Genomic DNA, 24,184 nt, shown 5'->3' on the forward strand with positions numbered 1-24,184 from the left:
TTGTAGGATATTTCTGGGTGGGTGAGGACAACATATCTCTCCATCACATCAGCTCTATCATGTTCATTTAACAGGTTTGACAAAGTCCTGTTAAAATCCAGCAGTACTGTGGGGAAGAGTCTAGATTATATCATCTAACTCCAGGTCTTATCATGGCTTTTCAGTCCTCATCAGTTACAGCAATTCAGATAAATGTCGTCTTTTTTGCTAATTTGGATCAAGTGAGTCCAGAAGAGACACAGTTGACATCCTGAGTAACAAATCAGCTATTTTTTACTCAGATGCAGAGTGGCTAACGTTCCCCAAAATCAATGTACCTTTGCCCCAGCAGTACTAAAGCAGAGAGAGATCTCAATTCCTCCTTCACGTGTTTCTGAGTCTCCTTACTAAAATCACTGCAATAAATCTCTGGAGGCAAAAGTAGAGGTTATATTAATGAAGATAAAAAGGTTGGAGTGGGGTTGTCCAATGCTTTTGGGATCAAGGCCTGTTTCCTTTCAATGTACTACTTTCTGGTTTGTGAGTAAGAGTTTGTAAAGGAGTTAAATTAAACATAGCAACAGGTTAAACAAAGAAACAGGTTCCCAGCCTCAGTAAAGAGTTTGCTCTGACCTGAGAGGTCCTTTTATACAGCTAAAATTGAAAACTTCTGGGAAAAATGGAGGTCCTTAATGAAGAAAATGAGGATTGCCACCAATATAGTGAATAGTTGGGCCACTGTTTTCTTTCAGAGTAGATTATAGATAAGAACCAACAGACACCAAGCAAAATTGATTTCTGAGGCAATAAAACCCACTCACCTTTAAGAAGATTTTACAATCTCAGAAACCAGGAGATAAATGCTCAGAAGAGCTGCACAAGATGTAACAGAGTATTGTGCACCACAGCCAAGCAATTTTGTAGGCTTCTTTGAGCTTCATAGTAGGATGAAGAGATGATGTAGCAGAATATGTGGCAGAGCTGGAGGGGCTAATTGAATGTTGTTTGATTAGCAGTCTCCTGAGGGATCTGCTGTGAGACAGATGGAATTTCATCGTTATGAGTGCCATAAACCACTGCTGATTGCTGGTGGAGGAACACTTCACCTGGCCCAGAACAGGGCTGTCAGCAGTGGCAAAGGAGGGAACTCTGAAATGCTGAAAAGACACTTGGAAAGCAGAGACAACTGAGCTGGCCAACCTTAAAATGGGAAAGGATAATTTTTTTCACCTCTAAAAGAAGACTTTATTTTGCAGCAAATTCTACCTATGAAGTAGCCTAGGGTCATGTATGCCTCAGGTTGGGATGCGCAGCCAGAAAAAGAAATGGTAGCTCTCAGAAACAGCCTCGAAAAGCCAGTATTTCATTCAGAGGTGAAGGAAGGGAGTAGGAGGCTTTTGATTTTTGATGAGGCAGAAGACCCATACACCATACATTTCCTAAAAGATGATGAAGGACTTTACAGCATAAACGTGGAGTTAAACTGCCTGTCAGCTTCAACAGAAGCACACACAACACCCATCAAGGAATATATATCCTGAAGGGCAAAAGAGGGCTGAATCCACTGCCGAGTGCCACATTGATATGTGGGCTTGCTTTGGAGAACTCCTCCTGGCTATTGGTTTGTTCCTCTACAACACAAACACAGAGATAAAAATATATTAGTCTTAGATACCTGGGACATAACCAAAACCTGTCAGGTAAAGATTGTTTGCAAGAATTAGAAGGAAAATGTCAAACTGGGATCCATGGATATACTACTTCTACATGAAAATACATGCAGGGATTTATAAAGGGTTAGGACACTTATAGGACAGAATAACTGGGATTTATGTGATGGGCTCACACTGAAATAGCTGCAAGTAGGGTTAGTTCCCCGTGCCCTTGGAGGAAGGACTGAGGAGGGAGAGCATCATTCAGAGCTTTGTTTATCTGCAGGGATTGCACCTTGAGTTCCTGTATTTGAACCAAACAGAACCAGTTTCCTCTGCAGCAATTACAGTGCCACAGTGAATCAAGTCTCCAAGGACACCAGCAGCCCATCCTTCAGACACAGTCTGGCAGAGCAGGGGAGGTGGAGGCTGAATGCTCAGTGTAGGGCAGCACAGAGAGTTGTCAGTAGGCAGGACTGGGTGAGGGTCTGATTAACAGAAGAGTGAAATAGGCCCTGAAAAGCCTTGGAGATCCTCAAAGCATGAATGAGATGTCAGTGAATAGGGCCCTGTGTTCTGCATTGAGAATAGGTGATGGCCACCAAGAAAAGGCATTTCAGTCATGGGAGTAGCAAGACATTATAACCAACCTGATGGTTGTAACCATGCTACCTGGTAAGCAGGGCAAAGATTTACCCTGGTGACCATTAAATGGCCCTGCCACTGTGGAGGCAACTAATATATGAAACATACTTAAGTTGATTAAAAATCATTACCAGAGTGGATCTCAAATTCCTTCGTCATGGAATAGAATCGTAGAATCACGGAGTTATAAAATGGCATGGGTTGGAAGGGACCTTAAAGGTCATCTAGTTGTAATACCAATGCTGTGGGCAGGGTTGTCAACCACTAAATCAGGCACTGGATCAGTTTGCCCTGGGTATCATATGAAAACCTGAGGTGACTTGCTACTAGTAGGAAAAGGCAAAAGACGATGATGAGAAAACTGAAATGCAGCGAGTTCATGGAAGTGCTTTCCATTTTGACTCTTGCAATGATCATCAGCTCCACATCCCATGACGTTTTTGTATGCAATGTGAAGGCTGTTTGAAGGCTATTGGTGGACAGATTGGCTTCATCTTCAGGTCAGTGACTAGGGCAGAAATTAACTAGTGAAAGAGGCAAGTTTTTGTTCTGGGAATACAACATTGCTGCCTACTTTATTTTTCTGGCAGATCAGAACTCACTAAAAGGATTCTTCCATGGAAACAGAGGTGAGCTGACCAGGGCACCAGGCCAGCAGCTCTGCTGGGGTTTATTTATTTATTTAGTTAGTTATTTAGTGCAGAAAATATCCTGTAAGGTTAATCTACATCTAATGTAGAGATGTCTTCACTCTGGTAATGGCTGGTACTGCAGAGGTTGGTCCCACAAAAGAGGATATGTCCTTCCCCTGTGAAGGATACTTTCCTTCACAGTTGATTTTGGGGCCATCTTCCCAGGATCACTGGGATGCCCAGCAGAATTGACTTCAGTCTCCTGATTTTAAAATTCATACTGTGGGCTATATACTTCCAAAACAGCAGGGATGTCCACTGCTGTCTCCAGAAAGCCCAGACCAGATGGCTGTGCAGAAACCACCCATAGGGACCATGGAGACCAAAAGACAGTGAGCAGGGAAATACTGAAGACTTTCTGAGCAAAAATAGACTTATGTATGTTTAAGCATTTTAATACAGTACAGCTTCAAATAGTGTATTGGAGAGCTGCTAGAAAGGGGATGTGAAGGAGATGATTAATGGGAGCTTGGGAAAAGATCTGAATAGATTTCTTTTGAACTATGCCTCAAATTACAATGGATGTGAGCCTGGCCTGGCTGTTGATGAGCAGGAAGATAACACTCATTTGGCCTTAATCTATCCCATCTCGGGAGAAGGAATAAAGCAAGCCTCTAAAACACAAGCTGCTCACTTTCATGCAAAGGATGAGTGCTGTGTAAAGACCATCCGCATAAAAATGCCAGTCGATGACAGTCCACGTTATTTCTTGGTATTACCTCAAAGTAATTGGGCTCTTTCCATTTAAGTGGGGGCTGAGTCTTAAGATGCTATCAGGACATCGTGTCTATCGAGTAGTTGCGTTTAAATACTGGAGTTTGAGTGCCTCCATGCTTGGAGCTGAGGCCAGGAGATGTGTGCCTGGTCCCAAGGTGGAGGCTCCTTCTCAGTTCTTTGGTTGACAGCAGAGAAACCTCAGTCATGCAAAGAAGAGAATGAGAGTGTTGTGTAGAACAGGCTCTGAACTGCCTTTATTTTTTAAAGTAAAGCATGAGAACTGTAATTAACAATGCCTTGTTAATGGCAAGGGAGGAATAGAGTTAAGAGTTCATAGAAGTGTTAATATCTTATTCCAGTTATTCTGGGATGCAACACACTCACTGTATGCTTTCTGCAGCTCTGTGATACCATTAAATATGGAGGCAGGTTCCCACCTGCAGTGCTGTAAGCACTGTGTTAGGTTTTCTTCAACCAGTCTCTTCACTCAAGGAACTGCTTTATCCCCACCTTAGTGGAAGCCTCAAGGAGTCAGATCCTTCTCAGGCAAACTCGTTCCTTGAGTGTATGAATTTAATTCTGTTTATTCCTTTTTCTTTGTTTCAAGGAAAGAAGATGAGAGACTGGTTCCAAAACCTGGCTGCTTTGGGAGGCTTTTATCTGCTCCCTGTAGGCACATCAGTGGGTGCAGCTCCCCTGAGGAGATGTTTTGTGTGGGTGCCAGGTGTAAGCAGCCCCAGCTGGGAGTACTCCTGGGGGAAGATTAGATGATAGGAGGAAATTTTTCCCTGAAAGGGTGGTGAGGTGCTGGAACAGAAGCTGTGGGTGCCCCATTCCTGGACGTCTTCAAGGCCAAACTGGATGGGGCCCTCAGCAGCCTGATCTGGTGCTTGGCAGCCCTGCCCATAGCAGGGCAGTTGGAATTGGATGGGCTTTGAGGTCCCTTCCAACCCAAGTCATTCTGTGACTAGATGATTCTATGATTCTAAGATGTAAGGACCTGTGCAGGGATGTTGAGCCAATGGAGATGGGAAGCAAGTGTTTGCCTCCACTCCACATCCATAACAGCTCTTCCAGGCATGGAGGCAAATATGGGCCAGGATGAAGCCTGTCCATCTCTCTGGACATCACAATCACAGAGCAATCTTGTGATTTCAGCACCCGTAGAAAGCCCCCAGCCTGGTTAGTTTCTCAGCTGTGTGCAGGAACAGCAAGAGGACAGAAACTCCTAAGCAGCAAAGTGGATGAGACAGAGCACTGCTCGCCTGAGCAGCTGCTTTTTGGAGCTGTCTCTGGCTGTCACTTTTGGGGAGGGATGGGGCAGGGAAATTGGGCTGGGTGGCAGATGGTGTTAAACAGGAAGGGAGTCGGTGTTTGTTTGCAAACATGCTGAGGTGTTGTTCCATTATTACCCGGCGTTCTAACAAAATCAGTGTGGGAGCTTTCTGCCAGCTTCTGCAGCCCCAAACACTGGCAGATGAATAGTCTCCAACCCAGGAGTAGGTTCTTGTCCCAGAAGTCCTCCCTTAGAGAGCAGTGAGCCTGAGATCCAGGTAGGTATTTACAGCAGGGCCAATAGTGCCTTGTATTTTGGGGCTTAAGCCAGCCTGCCTCTCTAGCTGCTTGTTTCTTCCTTCCCATCTTCAGAGATGCAGAGACATTCACACAGAGATAGCTTGCTGCCTGCTGATGTGCTGTGTCTCGCAGCACCCACGCAGCACCTTCCATGCATCAAGGACACAGCACTCAGCTCTTGTATTTCACCCCATCCCTGCTGGTGTGATGTCTCACCCCTGGGATGCTGGGATGTCATGGTGGCAGCACATGGGGGCTCATATCTACAGCTGTGGCAGGTTCCTGGGGGCATCAAGTCCCACTGGGGGATGCTGATAGTAATCCTAGTTGTGAGGGGAGATGCCTGTATCCTTAGCACCCATCCAAACATGTAGCTACTTCCACAGCCTGTGCGCTCTTTGCACATTGCATCCTGTGCTGGCATCTCAAAAGTTGGAAGGGTTGGAAGGGACCTTAAAATCCATCCAGTTCCAATGCCCCTGCTGTGGACTGGGTCACCATCCACTAAACCAAGTTGCTCAAAGCCCCATCCACTTTCTTCTTGCTCAGCATGTTTAGAAAATGTTTGGCATGTTTAGGGAATTTCTGGCACTATCACCAACTGATGGTAGGGTTGGGAGTGATTCTGGGGATTCTAGCCTCTGGGTCACCCTCTCAACCTACCATAGTATCAATGAGTTTTGTCTCACCATCCCTGGTCCCAGCTGTGGGCAGCATGGCGGATCTGTGGCACTGCGTTAACCCCCAGGCAATTGGCACCTCCCTGTCCCCAGCCCCACAGAGTGGTGGGCATAGAGGAGGTAACACCCTGCCAACCTGCCTGTCCCTACTGTGGGGGCTGAGTGGGTCAAGGACCAAGAAAAGAGATGTGGGTTTTAAGAGCAACCTCCTAAGCCATTCCAGACCCTCTGTTTGTTTGTTGTTGTTTTTAATTTCTGAAAATATGGTGTTTTAGGACATCATTGCTTTGCTTCTCCTTTCTCCTGCTGGGAGAGCCAGGACTGATGACTCAGAAATTGCTAAAAACATCACGCTCAGCACTGCCCCAATCAGGAGACTGGCTTAAAAATCATGAGATTTCTACAAAACAGAAATCAATTCTTTTCTCTTGTCCTCTGGTGGCTTTGACACAGAGGTCAACTCTTCAGCCCTCAGCTCTGAGGAACGCGTTTCTTATATTTTGTTTGTTCTTAATGAAAAATAAGGTTGCTGGCTTGTCTCCAGCATGCTTGGCGTGAGCAGTGCACAGAGTCCTGTGCCTCTCCTATGGAAAATGTGCAAGCTACCCACATCTAAGCACAGGGAAATCGGGAAAGAGTGGATGCAAGCAATCAACTCTGCACCATTAGCACTTCCCAGTGACCAGGCAGTGCTGCAGCGTGTCCAGATCTGGGGAGCCAGGCTGCCTCCAGGTCCCATGACTGCTTGCCAACAGGAAAAATGAGCGAATGTTCCCTGGCTGTTTTTCAGGCCTGGATATTGTACTTTAATGAACAATCAGAAGGCAACTAGCTGGAAAATAACTGGACCTTTAACAGCCTTGGTGCTTAATTTACCATGTACTTTGTCTTACGTTCTCCCTCTCATTGCTGACATTATATCAGCATGGCCGCCTCTCTGACACCAGTTTTATTCAAATATTGCTGTTTCATCTTGCCTTTGTTTCCCTGGGCTATTTGTCCATCCCTGCCTCACCTGTCAGAGCAGCCTATTGATGCCTCCTCCATCCCAGCCCATTAGCAGGGGCAACTCCATCTCCATGCTCACATCCCATCACACAAACCAGCTCCTCCATGGGATCCAGGGCTGCTCACCACATCAGCGGCTGCTTGGTTGGAGTCATTTGAATCCATGATTTATGTGTTCTTCACACTTTAATTGCATGGCAGAATCTCTCACTCTGGCAGTGTCTAATCTCCCGACATTTCACATGCTCTGCCTGTGCAGTGGTGGAAGATGAATAGCCCATTCATGTGGGGAGTGTTTCACATCCAGATACGCTGACTTACAATGCTGATAGACTGGAGCGAGAGATGAAGGATAGCAGCAGGGACTGGGTAACTTGTTGTGCCTGGCAAACCTCATTGATTCCAAAATAAAACGCGCTCTGTGTTTATCTGTAAATGATGGCATTTTCACTTGCATGACTTTTTACTTCCAGCAGATCTCCTCCCTGTCTGTGAGTTTCTAAAGGAGCTGCAAAGCATGTTTTTGCCTTTAGGGTTTGTAGGGTGGTACTCCCAGAGCCAGCTTTGGCAGAACAGGCAATTGAGAGAACCTGAAAGCTGTCTTTAGAATATGTATGTGAATATTGTTGATGTTTGGCACTGAATCTGTCACCTGAAATGCCTGAGATTTTCTTAATGGGGCATGAACATTTTGCTGGCTCCTTCTCTCTGATCTCCTTTAAAATATGTGTGTTCTTGAGTACTGTAAAGCTGAGGGGCTTGATTTTTTTTTTTTTTTTTTTTTTTTTTTTTTTTTTTTTTTTGGCATTGTAAAAGATGGAATAAGAGTAGACCATACCCATCAGACAGAGTGGGTGGAAAGAGGTGACTTTATCCTCATCTGGGGAGCTAATGTGTTGGATAACTTGCTGAAGGTCATGCAGAAAGGCTGTATCATCAGATCAGGGAACTGAAATCTTTTTTTCAGAATTCTGATCTTAGAACAAGTTTTACCATTTGTGATTTTCACACTGAAATCTAATATTTACCCCTACAACAGATAAAGCTTCCAACAAAGAGTATCTGTAAGGGACATTTCTCTATCCTGTCAGCAAATCCTCCTAGAATAACTATAGAATCATTCAGGTTGGAAAAGATCATCTAGTCCAACCATCCCCCTACTGCCAGTATTACCCACTGACCACATCCGTCAGTGCCACATCTCCACATTTCTGAACACGTCCAGGGATTGACTCTACCACCTCCCTGGGCAGTCTGTGCCACTGCATCACCACTCTTTCTGATAATAAATTTTTCCTAATATCCAACCTAAACTTCCTGATTTTGTTTGGTATTTCATGCACTTGCATTTATTTTGGAATAAATTTTGGAATAAATAGAAGATTTCATCTATACTGTGATATGAAACAGCACCTGTAAGAGCAGTCACATCACATCAGCTCAAATTAGTAATTAGATACTTAGAGGCGTAAATCAGAACTTGGCTGGGCTGAAATCTTGAAGTGTGTAAATCAACAAGTATGAAGGCTCAACTGAGGAGGGAATAGAAGGGAATGTGTCTTCAATCTTGAGATTGTAATGTCCTGTTTAGTCCAACCACTGAAATGGTAACTCATAAATCTTATTTGATTGGCTGATAAATGCTAAGTTACTTGTACAAAAGAGAAGCAGCTTTGGCAGAGCTTGAGGTTTAGCCCAGAGCAGCCCCCCAGTCTAGTAGGCACTGGGTAGAGGAGTCTCCTATGTGACTTTTCCCTAGTGATCGAGCCCTTCTTTCTTTTTCAGTCAGGAGGCTTCCAGTCATGTTCATATGAACGTTTTTGGAAACGTTTCTGATAGTTGGAAGATCAGTATTGGGGCATATCTAGTCCTGAAGTTCATGGTCAAGAAGCTGCACATGGTAGGGTCAGAAGGGAGGAAGCTGTCATAGAACTATGGAATCGTTTGAGTTGGAAGGGGAGACCATCTAGTTCAATTGCCCTACAATGAACAGGGACACCTACAGCTCCACCAGATGCTCAGAGTCCAGCCTGAATGTCTCCAAGGACAGGCATCCACCACCTTGCTGGCAATCCTACTGCAGTGCCTCACCAGTGGTTTCTTCCATTTCTGTTGAAATCCCATGAAGTACTTATAATGTGTATAAGTAACTTAATGATGTGTGTTTGAGCAGTCAAATAGGTGGAAGGCAGAAAGAGAGGCCTGCCTGATACAACCCAGGGCTGGACCAGGAGAGGATGCACAGGTTCAGCTGGCAGAGATAGAAAGGACTCTTTGCTTTAACCCACTGCAGATATGGTCCCAATGTTCATTGGGCTGACATTTCCTGGCAGTGTCTCTGTGCCATTATCTGTGACTAGATGAACTGTTTTGGAAATGTTGAGCAAATATGGCTGAAATGATGTCTTCTCTTCCTCTGAGAGCATATGAAGACATGAAAATCTGGACTATTTTTTTAACATGGGAATCGCAGTAGAAAGTATTGGCCTGTGCTTGTATAGACCAGCAAATAACTGCCTTGGGAAGGGGGTTGGGTCTTGGAAGTGGATCTAACTTCTGTTAGAGACTGTGCATTTATCATTGCAATGAGTAACATGATGAGAGGCTGTCTACTTTAATTTCCACTAATTTGGCAAGTTACTAGAGCAACTCCAGATCCAGATTTCCACAAGATCTTGGAGGTTTTTGAGCATGTCTGAAAATCTGATTCTTATTTTAGGTGTCTAAATGGGAATCAAACACTTGTAAAATAATCTAGCCCAGTTGTGGGTGCCAAGCACTTAAAAATCTGACCTTCAGTTCTTAAGAAAATCTGGCCGCTTACATGTTTTAAAGCTGAGAAAAGCATGGTGCGAGCATCAAGCCAAAGGAAACAATTTGTCTTGTAATGACAGGGTTGAGAGGTAGATGATATTCTTTTAAATAAGTACAGCACCTAGGTCTGGATGATCTCTGCTTCCAACTAGATGAGGATATAAAGACACTGATAATGAGATTCATTACAGCAGCTTTCTAATCTCTTTCGCTGCAAAATACATTACATTTGGAATTTAACTGTGTGTGCAGCACACCAGGTGGCCAAGCTGCTTTTACTGGGAGAAAATAAAGAAGCTGAAATGCACTGCTATAGAGTGCTCTTAATGCCTAATAATGTCATAGAGGAAGAAGTATGTTCTTGCTCTCTGTTGCTGATGACTGCCGAGCGAAGCGCGTGTTATACAAAGTCACATATGCTGGAGGATAACGCTGCTGCGGGAGCCCTTAGCTCACTGGTATGTGACACTGCAATGTGATTAGGAAAGAAATTACATGCTGGCAAAGAGCTTTCCCCCATTTTGAGAGTGAGAGAGAAGAATTACCCCCTTGGAAATGTTATATCTAAGTGAATTTACTTTTCCATGGGCTGGTATCCTTCTAAGGAAGAAGGATGTTCTTGCTGCTGCTCAGCAGAATGGATATTTTTTACCTTATTGGCTCAGGATGGGCATGGGGCTATTGGCCAAATTCCACCTAGGGTGAAGCAAGGGAGCTTTTCATCACAGTCAGGGGAATTTGAGTCTGAGGTTTATGTTGCACTGAATCTGAATATGGAGACTTAAAAATAGGGCTTCTAGTTCACATCCCAGTCTCTGAGGTGTTCTTGCAAACGGTGGAGGTGTGTTGACATGGCAACTCCCTAAATCTAGCCCTGAATGCTGTAAGCTTAGCTCCTGGCCTACTAGGACTTGTAACTCTTCAGAATGAAAGACTAAGTCAAGGCCTTCTGTCCACTGAGAGTGATGCTTCTGAATCACATATGTGAAGTTGGCATAGGTGCTCTTTCCCCCTAATCTCATGAAAGCTTTCAATAATTTGCATTTAATTTTAACAAGAAGTGAGTAGAACTGTTCGTCTGTAGTATTCAGTCGAAATAAAACTGTGGCAAAAACCTTTTGTCCCCTTATTGTAAGTATTCCATGCAACATAATTACTTTACCTTTTCTTTTCCCCATCTCCTTCATTGTGTTACCACGTAGAAGTTCTGGTTGGCTTTGATAGGGATCTACAGACAGGCTGTGAAGTACAGTGCAGTGTTGAGAGCTCTTCCCAGCTGTTTGTTGCAGATCAGATTCACTCTTTGCCATGGGCTGGGATCCAGTTGCAAGACAGATGCTTACAGTTTTGTTTATTGGGCTGCTACACAAAGGGTTGTGCTCCACACTGACAGGCAGCAGGTGTCTTGCAGAAAGAAAGAAAATGTGTTTTTGTATTTATTTATTTTTATTTTTTTTTTACTGTTTACACATTTTTGTGACATACTGATTGCAGCTGGATGTGCAAAAAGGCAGGGCTGGAGGTATCCACACAGCCTGCCAACCCCTATCACTCAGACACAAACACTGATGCTCTAGGACTTGAACTTTCTACATTGCTTGGGGATACTCATGCCATACCTGCTTTTCTGTACAATTCTCCCACGACTTCTTACTCCTCTCTAAGCTTGGAGCCTTGTGAGTGTCTGTGGCAGTTTACTTTGCTAGGGTTTGGTGAGGCATTGGAATAGACTATCGAGGAGGTGGTGGAATCACTGTTCCTGAAGATGTTCAAGAACTGTAGAGATGTGGCACTGAGAAACATGGTCAGTGGGCATGGTGATGATGGGTTGGGATTGGACTAGGGGATCTCAGTTTTCCAACCTTGATCATTCCATGATTACCCAAGGAGACCTCTTAGGTGTAATCAAAATGCACCCCTCAGCACGCAGTACATTTCAAGTCATCTTCCATCTCCAGTTACTTTATGAGGTACCTGCCTGTCATGGCATGCAGGCACCTGTCCTTTGAGTGACAGTCATATTGGATGTCTCTGTCTGTCTTCACTGATGTCATGGATGTTGCTTAGAACAAAATGAAAGATGAAGTTATTGAAAGACGTAAGTAAATGGAGCATAGATTCCCTTGAAAAGAGAACAAGAAGTTGAATAGTACAGTGGAGCTCAATGGCCATGCTTCCTTCATGTCTTCCTGCTTCCTCCACTTTGCCACCACGTGTGCCTTTGTGTAGCCAAAATGTAGGTGTCTCTGACCATAGGTCACTTTAATGAGACATGCAAAATGTTCCTCTCATAGGATTTTGCAGTACTGAGGTATCTGTGAAAAGTCTTATGAATAGCCTTGGGAACTTCAAAGAAAAGTGAAAAAGCAGCTAAAAATGGATATGTTTGTATAGTGATCTACTGAATATCTCTACCATGAAATTTTAAGGTAAAATCCCAGTGTGTGGGGGAGAAATAATCATACAAAATACTGAAAGGTCATTTCTGTCAACATATTTCCAAGTCTGTATGATTCTCCCATGCTACACAGTCTGTGCAGAGCACACCAAGAACTGACTTTCAGCATTCGGTGATCTCTCAGGGACTTTTCCAAACCATTCCAGCCAGTCATACAGAAATATCCTAAATACTGGGGCTGCCATATATACATGAATTGGAAAACTGCACTGCTGTGTAGTATAATTACTGTTCTGGTGTGTTTAGCCATGCAATTATTTCTGCATACTGAAGCATGAATAAGTGCACTTTCAATCACATGTTCTTGCAAAGGGCACTGGTGTAGCTACGTGAAATCTCCTTGTCCTGTTCCCATCTTATGTAGTTGAAGGTTGGGATTGGAATCTTATTCTGGAGCACAACAGCAGATGAGGATCTGGAATCTTTGACTTGTAGAGGTGATGATCAGTGTGTGAGCAATCCTGATGTCAGCACAGGTTTGTATAAAGCAGTCAAGCTAATGAACTGTGAATAGCCATGGATTTGGGAAAGATCTGCCTGGCAAAATCACAAGCAGGAAAATGAGCTGACTTTGTGAGGCTGCTCACAGCCAGCAGGTTGTCCAGCTTTGGGCACGACTGAAGAGCTTCTGTAGAAATTTAGGAACTAAACAGAGAAGTTGTTTTACTCTAGTATCCAGGGGGGTTAACGGGAGCTCACTGGAACCCTTTTACTTGGCAAGTAGCCCCATGGAGGCTGGAACATGTTAAACAATTGTCCTGGTAATCTAAAGCACAGGGAGACTGAAAGTGTTCACATCTATCTTGTGAATTCCTCAAATAATAAACACTGGGCAAAAATCAATAAATAACCAGATCAAATCTCACTGAGAAGGCACTAGGAGAGCATCTAGACAGAAGCATGTATGGGGTAATGTTATGCAAGCAGGAAAAAATCACACAGAGGCACAGGCTGGAACTGATGTCTGCTCTGAAAGGATTTCTGGCAATGTGAGGTGAACTGTTTTGGGCAGGGCAGGTGCTTTTTGCTCATGTTTTGAAGAAACAGAAAACTCTTCCAAAGGTTGACTCAGTTCTATTGGACTCTTTTGGAGGAACCCAAAATAAATGTCAGTCCACAACATTGCCAAGAAACAATATGTCCATGAGCTGTATGAAATGGAATTGAGCTGTATGAAATGGAATTGTGGCTTGTGGAAAGGCAACACGTTCTCCATTCCTGTCACTGAAGTTCGTGGAATTTGGTTCAGCTAGTCTCTTTCAAACAGCCTTCCTCATTGTCCATAAATTCTCTCTGTTGAGAAAGTTTAACATTCCTAAATCCCCATGAATACAAAGTATACCTTTCCTGAATTCTTGATATCAAAAATATGTTATGCTCCTGTCATGGATCTTCCACATGACACATACTAGAAACTCCACAGGTAGAGTGACTGGATCAGTGTCAGTCTGGTCCCAGGTGAGTGTTTGGGGTTGGATGCTAAGGCAGGATGAGCTCAGGCAGAGACAGCTTCAGGGTACTCATGGGAAGCAGCTGTAATCCATCCCATCCCTCCTTCTCGATGAATCTCAGGCCTGGTGGATAGGGCTTGAATAGGGCTTATGGGATGACACGCAGGGCTAGGAGGATGTAATCTGAGGGATTGTGCAGGTAGGGAGTAGTATGGGTAATTTGGATAGGGAAATGTGAGGAGTGTAGACCACGATGGAATCTGTAGGGTCACACATAGGAGGACAGTGGTACTGTGCATTGGGTTTGGGAAGGTCAGCAGTTCACAGAGAAAACTGTGGAGCTGTGTGGAAGGGTCACGGCTGTGTAGAGATGTTGTATGGACACTGCTGATGCATCCTGTCCTTGAAATGGAAGAGGCTTTGATATCTCTTTTTTAACCAAAATGTAGATCTCTAGGCTTTGTGAATGTAACACGCTTGTCATGTTTAACAAGATACGTGTGAAATGCTGGCTTTCCTACAGCCTACCTGTGCTTTCGCCTAAGCCGTGATGCCAGGCCCCTGATCATGCAACACTTTGTTTTTTGCACCTTGCTGATGGGATGTCAAGACAGTGCACAGGAACGTCACTGTGCAGTTTATCACTATGTCATCAGTGTGGAAGCAGGTGGCATTGATGTGCAAGTCTCCTTCCCTGCCCACCTCCGCCCTGCTCTGCTGCTCCTCAAGCCCATGACAAACTCCCCATGATTTTTTCCAGTTTTTTTTCTCACCCCTGCAGCAGGAAGGCATGACTGAGTGGAGCTCTGAGTGCTCCATGTCACTACCACAGCTTGGAGGATGGGATTCAGCCATTCCATGTCATGGCAATCTGATTCCCAGAGCAGGGAATGGACAGCACTTATCCTTCTCCTGTTCATCCCCTCAAAGCACTCCAGCATAAGCAAGGGTGTACTTTGATGTTTCAGATGAGCTCAGAAAGATGAGGCAGTAATGAGCTGTAGGTATTTGTGACAGAGCTTTACTGGGGGAGTAGCACTCATCCAATCCATAAGGTAGTTGGCAAGGCTGACTGTAAACAAGCTAATGCTGAATTGCTAGTGAATCTTGAAAGGACATTATTGTGAGTAAAACACTAGTTTATAGTTATGCTGGGATTTGAATGAGGTGACATCCACAGTGGGCATCCAGGAAATGAGATGAGGAAGATGGATGGTAGATGGGTGAAGCAAGTTTTGGTTATGCCTCTTGAACATAGAGAACAAATGGAGAAAAGATACTCAGAAAGGTGAAAGGCAACACCTTTCTTGGCTTAAAGCACTCTCTCACCTGCCTCCTAATCTTTTTAAAACCAAAAGAGAATGTCAGGCGTTTGTCTTGCATGAAGGATGAGTGAATTTCCTACAGAAGTATGAACATTTTGCATGACCAGCACAACCAGCCAAGAAAGCATGGGGCTCTCTGTGCAGCAGTAGATAGGCATTCTCTACAATATGCCCTCAGAGTTTGTCCTCCAAAAACGTTGGCTGAGTTTCTAGCTGCTTCCCAAAATTTGGTCTTCTACTGCATTCAGGGAAATGAAAATTCATGCTGAGGTCCACTTCTCTCTCGGTCCAGCTCTGCAGAGTGTGCTTGGCTGTCCCACGGAGCTGGCAGAAGAGTGGTCATCTGTAGGGTTGGAATTGTAGAATCATGGAATTGTAAGGATTGGAAAAGGCCTCTAAGATCACCTAGTCCAACTGTCAGCCCATCCTCACCATGCCCATTAAACCACGTCCCTCTGTGTCACATCTCTGCAATTCTGGAACCTCCAGGAACAGTGACTCTACCACCTCCCTGGGGAGCGAGCCTGTGCCACTGTATTAACACTCTTTCTGAGAAGAGCTTTTTCTTAATATCCAACCTGAACCTCCCCTGGTGCAACTTGATGCCGTTACATCTCATCCTATCGCTAGTTACCTGGGATGCCTCCTGCTGCTACCCCTCCTGGTTTGACGTTCCCAGAATGGGGAGCAAGTTCCTGCTTTAAACAGGATTTACACCCATATAACTTCAGATGAGGTACATCTCACATAGTTTCTGTATCTAAAAGACAGAGACTGAGTTTGAGAGCAGTAAGACTAGATATGCTCTACAGCTGAGAGGGGCAAAAAGGAGATTCAGCTGCTCTGAGAGGTGCCTGCAGAGCCCCTGAACCACTTGTGTTTGGCCACCATAAAGAGGAAACACTGGCCTAGATATCTAATAATTTGTGATTAGACCCAAATCAAGTCTACTCTTCTTGCCTTGTTAAGGGTACAAATCTAAGAATAAAGTAATGTGTTGGCATTCTAATAATAATGCCAGCAGGATTTCTTCATTTCCTGTGTTTCTTATCTCCAGGGGGGACAACGAACTGCATGGGTAATGAGTCAAGGTTTCAGTTGTTATCTCCCTATGTCAGCATGGATCCAGGCTAGTGAAGATCTGGATCAGCTTGCAGGGAGGGTCGGAGAGACCTTGAGGGGACCTCGCTTAAAGAAACAAAATTGAGTCACTGCTGGGGGTGTGAGTTTCTTGACTATGAGCTTCTTGACTATTTTTGATCTGGATGTGACCACTTGGAACCATTGCAAACATTACATCACCACAGGTAGGCCCCGTCTTTCTGTACAGTGTAGCTCAGCTGGTCCTTCTCAGCACTCACAGGGGTAAACTAATTCTCTACAGGCACTAGTTGCTGGGCCACTATGTTTATGTAAAAGTTTTGCCCTCTGTGGGATTGTGTAAATGTGTCTTTCTCAAGTTGCCCTTGAAAACTAGCCAAACTCCTGGATCCAATTTGCCCGGATCTAGTAGACAATGGGATGACAACATGAAGGATTGATGGGATGTGCCTGGCATGTCTCCGGAGTCGGCATCCTCACGATATGGGGACAAAAACTGGTCCTGGTTGCAGAAACCTCAGACTCGTCCCTATGTCATGTACCGCCATCAGAGCCACACAATGTAAATGTTTATTGCTTTCTTTTCGTGGGTCTGTGGTTTGTGCTTTGAGTTTCATGCCATGCCTTGAAGAGGGCCCCTGGAGTGCAATGCTATAAAAGAGCCAGAGGCCAGAAGCCATGTGTGAGTCTCCAACCTGGAGAAAAGCCCCACAGTTTGATTCCACTGGGGCAGTTGGGTATTGAGAACAAGGGAAAACCAAGTTGGCCATAGGATACCATCCGGTCTGCAGGGTGTACAAATCCATGCAGCCTTGGTGGGGGCTTTAAAAGCAGCATTGCTAGGCTGAAGGGAAGGAATGTTCAGCTGGGGAGCTGCTATAATGGAAGGAGGAGCCTGGAAGAAAGAGGAGAGCAGCAGCATTCGCTTTCCCTATTTGTGAGCTTGATGCAGAGAGACATTTGTAGTTTCCAATAAGCAGTTCATTTATCTTAATACCTTTTTACTCCATCGCTAGAAGAGTGATCGCAATTAAGGCAGCGCAGCAGGGCTTCCTGTACAAACCTCCGAACACTGCAAGTTACGTTATTTGCTACAAGCAGCCAGAGTTATGATCACCAGTGAAAAATAAGCTTCCTCTCTGGCAGCGGGCCAGCATCATCCCAGCAAAGCAAAGCGCTGGGAGAGGGAACGCATTGAAATGTAAAGCAGTTAACATTTCTACAATATGTGTCAGCATCCACCAAGCAGTGTGGGCAATTAAGTAATGTTACATTGTACACTTCACCTTGGAAGAAAAGCTCATTCTGATGGACTAAAACACCCCAATGCCACAGACTCTACTGCCTGTTTCACATCTAAAGCAGTGTTTTCCCTTCGATGCACGGCGCTTAGCATAGAATTAAGGGGGAGAAAAAAGCAGCGTGATTTTAGACTTAGAAGATAAGTAAAAGTGTGGGCCCTCTGCCAAGTTTCTCACCATTTAGCAGCATTGGGATGGGATAAAGAGCAGATTCCTGACTGCTTCCCACAGCCACTTCTCCGGTTTTGCAGAGCTGTTTTATATTAGAAAAATGCTGAAGAAATTTCATTACCTTTTTTCTCTGATTTAGAGGATCTTTGGGTCTCCTCCTCCCCCCTGCCCTTGACCTTGCATCACTGGGAGCTGTTTTCTTTCTTAAGGAACCATTAATGCTCTTCAGCAATGACCAAAGAAATTGGTTGTCAGACTCACTGCAATGATTTTTTATTTTTTTTTTAAGGCAGGGTTATCCCAAAATTAAACATGGTAACACTGCTGGAAATCTTCCACATCACCCCATGGGCTGCCTTGGAACTAGAAGTTTAGAAGGTGACTGCTGAAAAATAAAATGGTATATGTGCAACTGGGCCATTAGTCGGGGGTATGCGAACTCCTTGAGAGATGAATGGAAATTGCCTGTTGCTTGAGTTCAACAGAAGGGAAAACCTGTCTTTCAAAAAAAAAAAAAAAAAAAAAGATATAAGCGAAAAAACCTCAGTCTCTGAATTCCTGTGGGTTCTATTAAAATTCTTTCCCTGCTGGCATGTTATTGGAGAGCCTTTAGCATTGGGAACTGATTGTCCAGTACTGCTGGCTTGTCTTTTTTTAAAACCTGGATGCTGACTGGAACCAGATGAAAAATTTTAACTGAAATGTCTATTAGGGAACTAATTCCGAGAGGAATTCAGCAGTCTTTCAGGCTCATTTCTGATACACCCAGATACTGAATTGGTAAAGATGTACTGCACATGCTGCAGAGCAGTGGAAGGAGAGAAATGGTGGAGAACAAAACAGAAAGAATGTGGATAAACTCATTGCTTGTGAGGTAGTGGGAGCATTTGGACCAAATCTTCTTTTGTCTTTGGTCTGTGAAACTGTTGAAAGTTACTGTTATCTTAGTTGTAGTCATTAAGCTTATTATTAGGATTGTGAGATTTAGGGAACAAAGTTCCATTTTGCAGCTATGCCAGAACTTCCAAGAGATGCTTTGAATACACAAATTTTTTGGTGCACAAATGTAATTTCTTTTCCTAGACCTCTCTGTTCTGGGTAGTGAGATATGGTGCAGTATTAGCCTTTGGTGTGGTATTTGAGACATTTTTTTACTCAGAGCCTGAACACTGGCTCTGCTCTCACTACTTGGAGGATGCAGGAGGCTTGCTTTGATATTACACAGGTTCTGAACCTATTTCAGGCTGCAGTTTACACAAGAAAATAGCCTGAAGAAAGTGACATTTAAAACCTGATTGTGAACTGCCAAACCCAGGAGAAATTCTGAATAATGGGAGAGCTGGGAATCCCAGTTTTGTAGAAATTCCCTGCTGGTTGTGAATGTTACGCTTCCAAATAGGCCCTGGTCATTCACACTGAAGAGGAAATAGGTCTTTCAGACCTCCCAGAATAGCCTGAAGAGCAAAACTGGATTTCTCAAGCAATCAAGACCAAATTATTCCCAACAATGTCAGTTCTAACAATGGGACAATTATTCAAAGGCAATAGAAAATCACTCTAGAAAAGGACATTGGGACATGAAGAACATCAGAGCCACGGGGATGGCATTGTCTTTAACTGACAAATACAAAATGTCCTCCTGCCACCACTTCACCATGGGTTACGTTGCCTCATCCTGCTGTGATGGGCACGGGTGGACGTTACTTTCTGGGTTTTGTCTTACATTTTATCTCTATTTAACCTGATAACATAAACCCTCCTGCTCCTTGCTGGAGATACAGCTCTGATGCAAAAGGAATGTCCAGGAGATCCAAGCAACAATCCTGCAAGCCTCCTGGATGCAGTGACTTAGTTGAGACAGCTCAAGTTTATTGTTACGCATTCTCCCATGCCTTTCCTGAGATGAGGGCTGGATTAGTAACTAAGACAATAAATTTCTGGTGGTGACTTGGAATGGCAAGTAGCTGGTTTAAAATATTTAGAGGTCTGGGACTTGAATCCAAAGAAAATTGATTCGGTATTTCCATATTCCGAACTGACCTGTATGACACTGGGCTCCCTCAATACTCTCTTAATACCTATTCCATGTATTAAGTGTAAAATGAATGTACTGCCTGAGGGGAGCAGCTTGGCTCACTTTCATAGCATGGCTCTGGTTACATGTCAACTCAAATGATGGGCTAACAGGGTCTACATTTTACCCTGGTCATATTCTGGGTTCACGGTTACCTTATTTGTCTTTTTATCTTTTTAATATTAGCAGTGTTCATGCTACTTTGATGCAACATTTGAAGACCATGTCTTTCCAAAAGTCTGTTAACTGAATGTTGCTGTTGTCAACATGTCCTGCTAAACCAAAAATATCAGCATCATGGGTTATATAGGGTGATACATCCCTCTTCCAGACTTCTGTGCGTCCATCTAATTCTCTCCTAATGCCTTTTGAACCAACTCAGATTAATAACAGGAGCAAATCCAAGTACCTTCTCCAGCGACATGACTTCTGAAATAGGATCCAGGAACGTGAACAATGTCTATCATATAATCATAGAATGGCTTAGGTTGGAAAGGACCTCAGAGATTATTGAGCTACAATACAATTGGTTGCCAGGGCTGCCAACCACTAAATTAGGCTGCCAAGGCTCCATCCAACCTGACCTTGAATGCCTCCATGAAAATCTCCCCTGCAACTGAGCAATCGCTCTAAGAATGAGATGAACCAAGGACCTGTACTTAAGAACATGGATATGGTGGACTGGGGGATGCATGATCAGCTCTTGTGTTTGAAAGAATATTCTGCCCTCTTAAAAAACAATTCACGTGCTGTCCCCGAGTAAGATTCTTGGTCCTAAGTAGTGGGGCTGCCATATATACATGAATTGGAAAACTGCACTGCCAATTCATCCTCTGCCTGACTGGTGAGCTTTGTACCAGCACTGCGTGCAACTCTTAGTGCTCCGCCACAACAGCTGTGAGTAAGGCCAGCAGTGGGAAGAACCACTCTGTCATTTCTCCATGGATCACTGCTACACAGACAAAACACTGCCAGCAAAATGTTCTTAACTCACCCACCACCAAACCTGTATTGCCCTTGATAGGACAGGAGTGTATCCCAGATATGGCGAGTTACTATTCCTTCTTATCCTGGTTTCAGCAAGAGGCAACACGAGGCTTGAAGGCTGTTTGTGCTCACTAATTCTAATTCTCCGGGCTGGATGGGTAAAATTCATCTCCACTATAAACATTTTCAAATATTTACATACAATAACAATTATGGACATTTTGATTTAAATGATTAAAACACCAGGCTTGACTAGACACTAATTGCTATTGATTGTTTAATGATACTGTGGAATGGTAATGCAGGCTTCATATTGACGGTCAAAAGCAATTGACCGAAAAGTCATTATCCATTTTTAGCATTACAAGTAAACTGCCTGAATTTTGATTAAAAAATATCATACTGTTGTAGAAAACCTCCTAAAGAGAAAGGATGAAAATTCTAACCTCTGTATTATTGAAAGCATTTAAATTACTCTTCTGACCACACAGTGGGTATGCAAGAAGAAATTTAACCTTCATTTCCAGAAGGAAGCTTTGACTACAGTCAGTGGTTAGAGCACTAATCTTTTGGTTCTGGGACTGGGATTTAAGTTCCTTCTCTGATTTTTATGTGCAGTATGTTTATGGCCTCATCTCACTCCTATAATTGGCATTGCATTTCATCACAAAACCATTATACATAATTTAGCTGTGCTCTTCATAGGTCAAACCTGAGTAGAAGGTCACACTGGAGCTACCTAAACCATATGCATTCCTTAGATAAACACCAAATCTTGATTTTCATTTTGCTGCCAATTCTTTTTTTTTTTTTTTTAATGGGAAGAGAAGAAGGGAAGATGTGAGGAAAATCCTGAAAAATGCTGAATTTTATCACTAGCAGTATTTTTAGCGTTCTCTCTGTATATTATGATGCATGCTACTTGCAGCTTAGTTTAGAAACCTACTAGGTCAAACCAAGGGTCCACAAACTCATTGTCATCTCTGATCACAACCAGTGTGGGAATTGGGATGACACTTTTAGAGCTAATGTTTTCTCAAACTGGTATGTGAATTAATGTAGAATTGTGGACCTACAGCCACAGCAATGATCAGCTTTGGACAAAGGCTTGCCTTAGATCTAACCATTTTTAAAGTAATCATCCTGAAGTTGGCTGATCACAATTTCTATATCTCCTCTCTTCCAGTCACGTTAGCAGCTGTCCAGATTTCAGTACAAATTTGAATTCAGGAATGAGATTAATTGTCCCTAGAAGGGTCACCTCAATGCCGGCGTTCAAGGAGTGTCTGAACAATGCTCTCAGAGATAGGATCTGATTTTCGGGTGGTCCTGGTTGGAGCCAGGAGTTGAACTCAATAATCCTTATAGGTCCCTTCCAATTTGAGATGTTCTATTATTTTGTGTTTCAGTGGATTTCAGTTCGAAGGTTGAATTGTGATCCTATTGGAAATCGGAAGTCCTGTGAAACAGGAATGGATCTTGCATTGAAGTTGTAATTTGAGGAAGTGAGGGTTTTATTTGACTTAGAAGTTACTGGGTGGATGCCAAACAAACTATCCAAATGTCCAAAAATCTTCAGTGCCTTTCCAGATGGCGTTTTTCTGGGACTTCCCAAAGAAAGGGACAAAATGTGGCCATATGAATAGCAGTACTAAGATCCATGGTTGGAGCCAAGAGAAAATCTTGCCATGCATGCAACACAAAGCTTGGCATCCAGAGGGATATCTCCTGAGTATTTCTTTGTCTTTTAGTTGTTTGCACTGGGGTGAGGCTGTCACCCATGCTTAGGCTGATTTGCTTACAGTCAATAGGGAAAGAACTGCTCCACCAATAAGCTCAGGGAGAGAAGTGCAATTTATGCACTTCAAATCATTAGAAAAAATACACCTTTTCTCTATCATTTATTGTGATACTCAGAAATCTTTTTGAAGAAACTGAAACCAGTCACTATGCTAATTAATACACTGAATTATACACTTCTATCCTTGTTCAAAGTATGAAGCTATTTCATTACAACTCCAAGAGGATGGGCTGCTAAATAGGATGCCTCAATCAATATTAAATCACAAGTCCTATATTCAAGGCTATAAGAACAAAAATATGCACTTTGATAATTGTGCTGTGACCCCATTATATGACAGCTATAAACTACTGCTGCTAACGAGTTGTCGTGAAATAATGTGAAAGCAACCAAATTAATTTATAAATAGCAATTTTGTTTTGAAACAATACCAAATGTATTTTTTCCAGCACAAAATTGTCAGAAATGGTTCTCAAAGACTTTTCCAATCGAAATGTGGAAGATATTTGCATAAGTTACAATTAAGAAGGAAAATGAATGCTGTAATGACCCACCCAACACAAAACATGACATTTCAGGTTACGCATGCCATGAAGCTTACTTTCAGGTAAGACCAAGATTTTCAAACATCAGTTTCCACTGGCAGACCTCTGAAGTCTAAACCTATTCAGCTACAACTAGTCTGATTTTTATAAGACTGATGAACTTTCAGATAAAAATTCGGATCAAATATTACGGATTTTAAAGACATAAAACCTTCAGAAACAAGAAATCAAGCTAAAAATTCTTTGTCAAAAACACATCTAATTTTGGCTTGGATAACTAAGTGAGAAAATTTATTTATTCTGATAAATTTCTGCACTAGTTGAGTTTTAATCACTGTATTAGAGTCAGATCTAAAAGGAGGAAAATGTTACTGTTCATTTCACAGCACTTACTGTGAGGACTGACTGTGGATGCTCTTACTGACCAACATGCAGCCCCGTGCCAAGGTGGCTATTTAATCCCTGGAAAAGAGCTGGCCTGTAGGGCGAATGGAAAGAAGTTGGTCACCCATCTATGTGGACATGCCCTTAGTCATGCTGAGTGAATCACATTTTAAAGGAAAAAAAAAATGAATTCCTGGATGAGAACATCCAGTTCTTTTGGATTTACGATAGCACAGTCTGAAGTTAGATCCAAAATTCATTCCCACCAATGAATTAAGACAAAATTCTGGACAAGAATAAATATCCTGGAACTGTTAGAGAGTTTGGAATCCAGACCAAAGTTCTGCAACTCAGATTCCTCTCCAAGATCCCGTGTGGTATTTTTAATTAAAAAGTTGTTTTATTCAAATAACACGAGGCCTCAGAATTTGTCCTTTAGCCTTCAACTCTGTTTTATCACTTGTGAACAATCCAGGCTTATACCTTCAGGTCAGGCATTTAAGGCTGCTTTGCAACACTTGCATGAGAGCTTGTGGCATATGGGAGATATATATATATGTATTTTTTCCAAGTAAGAGTAAAAAAGAAGAAGTCCCAGGACTTGTATCTGGTAAGGCCTGGCTGTACACCACTATCAAGACAGAAGGAAGTTAACAACATAGGTGATTAAAGGTCCAGCTCCTGGGTTTCCTCCCTAGCCCCCTTCTGATTTGCTGTGTAGATGTTCCCTTGCAATTTTAAGACTCCGATCCAACATTATGCAACTTTGTTGAATTCACAGGTAGAAACTTGAATGTAGAAATTTGCACAGGGTAAGGTTATGA

The 24,184-nt window shown here is 43.1% G+C and overlaps 1 protein-coding gene across 1 annotated transcript in view; it reads left to right on the forward strand.

Annotated features, from left to right (window-relative positions):
- Positions 1 to 24,184, forward strand: part of XYLB (xylulokinase) — a 363,191-nt gene that overhangs the window by 271,769 nt on the left and 67,238 nt on the right.

The sequence above is a fragment of the Centrocercus urophasianus genome, unplaced genomic scaffold, assembly GCF_019232065.1.
Source record: "Centrocercus urophasianus isolate 14NV4802_14NV808 unplaced genomic scaffold, USGS_Curo_1.0 seq_16, whole genome shotgun sequence".
Lineage (NCBI taxonomy): Eukaryota > Metazoa > Chordata > Aves > Galliformes > Phasianidae > Centrocercus > Centrocercus urophasianus.